Genomic DNA, 7,525 nt, shown 5'->3' on the forward strand with positions numbered 1-7,525 from the left:
TGCTGGTGTATCAGTCTGTTTTACCAGAATGATACACTTGTTCTATATTTGTTGAACACTGCTGCCACCTGCTGGTTGCCTTACTAAGTGATAATGGCTACAGAATCTAACCTAAAAAAGAAAAGAGAAACATAAAACCTAGAAAAAGCTGTTTTAAAAAAAGAAGTTAGCTTTTGCTACACATTTATCTAGTAAAATCTGAAATACCCCTTTATATTCCCATTGGAAGGTAGCCTTACCTTAATAACAAATCCCAGTTATTAAGAGGAGGGTCAGTTAGGGGCTACTGATTATAAAATTACGTTCTTCCTTTTTCATTTTTAAGTCTGACATTACCTCCTGTAACTAGGTCACTTTTGCCTGCTTTGTAGAATCTTCCATATTGGAAGGAGGAAATAGTCCAGTGCAGTACATTACTGCGTTGGCAACCAAGTTGGTGTTGAATCCATTTTTTTATTATGTCTATGGTTTATTCAGAAAGACCCAAAAAACCTTGTCTCTTGGAAAGCCATACAATGTGACTAAAATAATTGCTCTGTGTTATAAAGTTTACACATGAAGCAGTTGCTATGGCAATTAAAGCTGAAGAAACACTAAGAAAATAAAACATTGCATGGAATTCATTATTAATAAACTAATTGTATATTTTAAATAGTGATTACAGTTGCTATGAAAAAAATAAATAAATCTGATAGCAAGAGCAAGCAAGTTTATTATTCTTCCCAAATAACCAACCTGTGGAAACTGGGCATGTCTACACATGCATTTATGCCAGCTTAAATTAAATGGACAGTAAATTATTGCTCAGTAAGTGGGAATAGGCCAGCGTCCACACACGCAGGCATTAAAGCACATTAACACTGTGTGTGATCTGACTTGGGACTCAAGGTAGTCCTAAGTCAGTCCACACATGCACTGTTATTGTGCGGTAATGCGTCTACACATGCGTTACTGTGCAGTAACTAAGCGGGCATATATTTGATATCTGCACGATACAGGTATCAAATTTACACTCAAGCTGGCATAACTCGCCATATTTACTGTGCAGTATAGGTGTGCATGTGTAGACATGCACCTGTACTGCAGAGTAATTTCAGTTACTGCACAGTAAATGAGTACGTGTAGATGCACTCACTGAGGCATACTACCCAGCATACCTTGCTCCAGCTCCCTCCTCCCCTCCAGAGAGAGTCTGCAACAGCCAGACTCCACTGCTTCCCCTCTCAACCCCTCTCCACAGCCCCAGGACTGTGCAGCTGTTAGCACCCCCTGCCACACACCCAACCATGGGCAGGTGGGGGAAAGCCACCCACCAGTACCACTCCAGACCTGGATCTCACACCAGTCATCAACCCCCTGGTTAACTCCCACCAGCAACTCAGCCCCTGCAGCCCCTGTCCCTGCTGTTCCTGAAGCCCCCTGACCACCTCCCCACCCACCACCTGCAGACTCCAGACCCCTCAGCCCTACCCAAGCTGCACTGACTCCTGATTCCTGGAGCACCTAGACTCTGATCCACAGAACCAGACACCCCAGACCTGTCCCCCCCTCGGTGGAACCAGATCAGCCAGACTAGCCCCCAATTCAACAGCACCAACACTAAGCTAACTCACCTGAATCTCTGTTGGGACAAAGTCTCAGCTCATGCTATAGGGGTAAGAACCCACTTTGCTGCTAGGCAGCAAATTGACAAGCTTGAAAAGACAGGAGACCTGTTCAGGGTCTGCTGTCTAAATGTCTGGGAGGCAGGGAAGGAGGAGGTGTTGTGGGGAAGGGGGATGTGGGCCAGCCAGTCACTCCTGCCCTATGCCCTTGAGTGCTGTCATCTCTCTTTATGTAGACTAAGGAGCCTTAAAAGCACTCTGGGATGAATGCTCTGGGGCCCCCTAGCGGGGTGCCATTGGCAACAGGGTCTACAAAGCATGCAGCCAGCTCCATGAGCGCTTGTGCAGAGTTCTACTAGTAGGGTTTCCAATCATTTAAACTGCTTAACTTTTACCAGTTCATCTGAATGCTTGCATGCTTGATGATTGATCAAAGGACAGCATCATATTGCTTGTTTTGCACATTGTTGTTGTGGGATGGGGTCAGTAGAAATAGTAGGCCACCTTTAAAGCGAGTTCCACCGTCACTAATATATGGTGTGTAGAAGCACAAACTTCTTGATTAAGGTATCCAGTTCTGGTAAGCCCAAAAAAATGTAGACATGCCCAGTGCTACATGTAGATATGCCCAGTGATGCTTAAATAAGTTACAGTAATATCAAGTACTTTTATCGATCCAAAAAATCAGGCCACCTACATGAGTATCCCATCTCCATCTATTTCAAATACTAGATTAAGAACAGAATCTGTACCAGAATTCTGCTCTCATTTGTACTAGACCAAATCCGTTTGATTTAATACAGTTATTTCAGCTTTCAATTAACATTAGTTTAGCTTAAAGAGAGAGGGAGATTAAACCTAAATTAAACCACCTAAACTACCCTGACATCTGCTGAGAGGAGCAGTCAGCTAGATCCAACCATTCACGTAGGTTCTTAACCTGCATACAGGACCTTTACCTAACACAGGAGGTATACGGTCCCACTAAGGGAAACACCTTACTGGACTTGGTGCTGGCTACAGGGGATGACTTGGTGCGGGATCTACTGACACAAGGTAACCAATGACCATCACTTCACTGAACTCACTATCCGGTGTAGGGTGGGGAAGATAACCAGTAGGGCAGAAGTGCTAAACTTCAGAAAGGTGAACTTCAGTGTGTTCAGGAGATTAGTTAGTGAGTCACTGAAAAACAAGAGAATTGGTGAGATGGGAGTCTAGGAAGGGTGGTTGTTCCTAAAGGGAGCAATCCTACAGGTGCAGAAGGAGACAATCCCATTACACAGGAAAGGGGGCAAAGAGGCCAAGAAACCCTCTTGGCTGAACAGGGAAATCCAGAAAAGCCTAGGGGCAAAAAAAGAGTCATATAGGCTATGGAAGCAGGGGGTAGCTACCAAGGCGGAGGATACCTATTTGGCCTGCACTTCCAGGGAGGCAGTGAGAAAGGCCAAAGCATAAATGGAACTTAGGCTGGCAACAAAAATTAAAGACAACAATAAGTCCTTCTTCAGGTATATAGAGAGCAAAAAGAAGGCACCTCTACAGGACAAACTAGGGCATAGGTGGAAAAAGAAAAAAAAAGTGGGGGAGGCTGAGTGTGCACACGCACATGTGTGCACACTCTCCCATGGGAAAATCTGAGGGGGGAGGGGAAAGGGCCAAGGCGGGGGGAGTGACATTTGCTAGTGCCATGCCACACTGCCCCAGCCACCTCCCAGCCCTAGATATGCCAGCCCTGGACTCAGCCACCTCCCAGCCAATGCATCTGCCCCGGTCCCGGCCCCGGCCCCGGCCGCCTCCGTGCACCAGCTGGATTTCTTCACCCTCTGCAAGAAAAGGCTGAGAGGTGATCTTGTGGCCGCCTACAAATTTATTGGGGGAGGGGGAAGACAGCAAGGGATAGGAGATGCTCTGTTTACCAGGGCACCCCTTGGAGTAACTAGGAACAACAACCACAAAGTGATGGAGAGCAGATTTAGGTTAAACATCAGGAAAAACTTCTTTACAGTAAGGATTGCCAGAATCTGGAATGGGTTTCCAAGGGAGGTGGTGCTCTCCCCTATCTTGGGGGTCTTTAAGAGGAGGCTGGACATGCACCTGGCTGTGGTTGTCTGACCCCAGAACTCTTTCTTGCCCAGGGCAGGGGGTCAGACTTGATGATCTGCTAAAGGTCCCTTCTGACCCAAACATCTATGAATCTATAAAGCTATGAAAAGAAATTCTCTTCAGTTTGTCACATTTTTATGTTGTATTATACTATGAGTAAATGAAAAAGTTCAGATAAGAACAGACCTGAACCTAGTTTCCAAGTTCAAAAGTATTCAGAACATTTTTAAGTTTCATATTCCTCTGTGTTTCTTGCTCTTGGAAGAGCAAGTGCTGGCCAGCTGAAATAAGAAGGAAGAGGTTGCCAATATATCTTTAGCTTGGCTCACCTGCAATCTCACAGTAATGTCTGTGATCGTGAGATTTTTAGACTGTTGTACAAGACAGAGGGATCCACATATCCCTCCATATTTGTATGCCATCTGAACAGAATGCTCAAATGTATGTTGCTTTATACAAGGTCACAGTTCTGAGTTACAGCCTTGTGCAACTACATTATGCATTTCCCAATTCTCCCATTTCCAGAAAGCAGTAATCCTATTTTAAGGGGAGAGGCTAAAAGTTACTCTACTTTTGGAAGATCCCCTTCCAGCAAATTTGCAGAGTAAATGAATTATGGCTGAATTTTTAAAATAAGTTTTCTTCTTCCTATCAGAAGCAGTAGCTACAAATATGGCTAGCTAAATTGAAGAAAAAAATTGCTCATATAATAATGAATTCACATGGGGAAAGAGATTCATAGAGACATATAAAAATATAGTAAAGGAAGGATTTTTTAAAAGGTTGGGGTCCATTTGCTCCCATTCATTTCAGCAAAAGCTGAATAGAGCCAGTTTTTGAGAAGCCCACTGTAAAAATACAAGTCAACACTTGCTTATTTTAGGACTAGAAGCTAGTTGTATTATATGCCACAAATCTCTCTGATTTCAGGGGTCTAGAAATATAAGACCAATAGGGGTGCAGAACGCAAGAGCAATTTTGTCAGTCTGATATTAGATCCCAGCTTCAACTATTTTACCAGTGGATGAGACATGTATCAAATTCCTACCCCACTTTGGCCCTTCTCAGCTTAGCCTATGTTATTAGGCTTAGCCTAATAACATACTAATTGTTATTAGTAACAATAAAAATTACTGTATTTTGCATATCAACCACCAAAGAACTTCACAAGAGTCAGGTTGGCTTTGCTTATTAAAAAAAGACATTAGAAACCACTTTAGCACATAAATGCTGTCATTTTATTTATACAACCAGTTCAATACCTGAGTCACTTCTTTAAATAAATCTCTTTGGCCCTATTGTGCATATCAGAAAACCACCATGTCATTTGGCACAATATGATACAGTTGGCATCCTTTGCTTAAAAGAGGTCCAGGACTGGAATGACGAGGGCATTGGAGCCAGGACTGAGGTACATTAACCTACATGGGCAGGATTTCACAGCAGTTACCCACACCACGTCTGATCCAAACCAATGCTATTAGACTTTCAGGAATACTACACACGCGGGTTTAACTTAATTTTTTTTTTTAAGTTAAACCGTCCTCACTTAAAATCAACGCTATTTTTCCCACAGTCCACCTCAGATAGTTTAAGACTTAGGAACTTTCTTTTCTTAAAAATAGATTTTCAGAAGCATAATCTAGAGCATAACCTAGAGGGATTTTAAAAACCCCTAAGGGCGCATCCACACATGCAGGCATGTGCACTTGCAGCAACTCAAATAGGAGCGGCACAAATTTGAGCCGGGGATTTTTGCCTCAGCACGCGTGCCTGGACAAGCACTTTGGTGTGGGGTAAGTTGTGCTATTTGGGGCAAAATAACCCTGCCAGGCTCCTCCTGGATCTGCAGCCAGGGGGAGCTAGAGCCCGGGGGCCAGCACCTGGGCTGGTCCCAGCAGTGTAAAAACCTGCCCTGGCAAGCAGCTCAAAGCTACTTGCCTTCAGGAGCTTCTGGGGTCCTGTGTGGTGGCAGCCCCTCCCCCACCCCGCCCCCCATGTCCTCCAGCCCACTGGAGTCTGTCTTGGGGCCGGCGCCTCACCCGGCCTCACAGCGCTCCCCACTCCACCACCGGAGCTGGCTGGAGGACACCAGAAGGGTCCGCTTTTCCTCCGTCCATCACCGCCATCTCTACACACTTGTGCACTGCACTGTCCATCGTGCCACACTTGCGTTCCACCCAGACACCAAGTGGCAGGACCAGCCAGGAGCTGACGTTCCACCTTCAGGCCCTGCAGTGACTGCCATACAGTGTCGGTAGCCACACAGCATGGGGCCACTTGGGATGCACCTTCCTCTACCACTTCCAGGGGCTCTGATATGACTAGCAGCTCCCCAGCCTGTGAGGCTTTTCGCTGCAGGACCTGTGAAGGCTGCCAGAGGTCTACCAGGACCTCCTCCAGGCCTGGTAGAACAACAACACTTGCCCAGGGAGCCGACCTGCTCGTCGAGCCCCTCCTCTGGAACCCCCAGCTGGAGATGCCGACAGGAGAGGCACCTCAGCTGTGACAGAGCTCATGCCCCTTGCCCCCACCCAAAGCTCCTGCCCCCCAGCCCTGCTTGTGCCCCTTGCCTCCCACACAAAGCCCCTGCCCCTTAGCCCTTCTCATGCCCCTGCCCCCCATCCAAAGCCCCAGCCCCCCAGTCCAAGCTCCGTGGCTATCAGCAACTACCCAGAACCTGGGCCGCGTGCAGCTGGGAGGCTGCAAACAGCTGCTGCCTCCCTGCCCCAGCCCCAGCCCTGGGCTCCAGGAAGGCAGTAGATACCAGTGATGCTCCCCATTATGTTGCCCTCACTCCTGCTTCTGCAAAGCACCGTATGGAACCTGATGTGACAGGACACAGAGGGGGGCACAGAAAGCTGCCTTTCTGCAGCACCGAGGCCATTTGTGCTGTCACCCAGGGGCCAGCACCACTCACAGGGACCATGTGTTGTGCCAGGCCGGGTCCTGCCTACATGGAACCAATCCAGTCCGGCAGTGCAAGGGGTCTGTGCATGCAGGACCTGACCCAGCACAACACACAATCCCCGCAAGTGATGCTGGCCCCCAGGTGACAGTGCAAGCAGCCCTGGTGCTGCAGAAAGGTGCACAGCTCTGTGCGGCACTGTAGCAAGCTAGGCTAATCCTGCGATGAGTAGCACAGGCCGCACGAGGTCTATGATGATTGGGGCCATGCTGCACCATGGCGGGGCTGGCAGCAGTGAACCCTGAGTGCTGCACACCTGCTGCTGCTGCTGCTGCTGGGGGGGGGGGGGGGGTGGGCTGTGCACCCTGCAGGGAACCCAAGGCCCCCCACACACAACACCCCCCCCCCCGCATTCCCCTCCCCCCCACAGACCCTACTAACCCCTGACAGTGCCTGGCTTCCGATCCTTTGCAGAACTTCTGCTTCCTCCAGCATGCTAAGGGTCCATGCCCCGCATACTGGGGCAGCAAAAGCATATAGAGATGCTCTGGCCAGAAACCAAAGCGTCTCTGTGGAAGACAGGCTTCCCAGTTACCTGCCCCCAGGGTATTTTTTGATATCTGGATCTCCAGGTGTCAAATTTTGAGCTTGCACTGCAAATATGTAGCTCAGGGAACATTTTTTCATCTGCAGCATGCCTCTTGCAGCATCTGAAATTGGTTTGGGACGCTGCAAGAGGCAAGTGCACACTCATCTGAATGCGCCCTAAGTTACCAAACACTTCTTGTATGTTTGTACATGTAGAGTCATACAACCAACCTGAATCAAATTTCATCCAACAATTATTGCCTAGGTTATATTTAGCAAAAAGAGTTTGAAATATGCAGAAAAAGTCCCATCGGCTGAA

Source organism: Alligator mississippiensis, chromosome 3, assembly GCF_030867095.1.
Source record: "Alligator mississippiensis isolate rAllMis1 chromosome 3, rAllMis1, whole genome shotgun sequence".
Lineage (NCBI taxonomy): Eukaryota > Metazoa > Chordata > Crocodylia > Alligatoridae > Alligator > Alligator mississippiensis.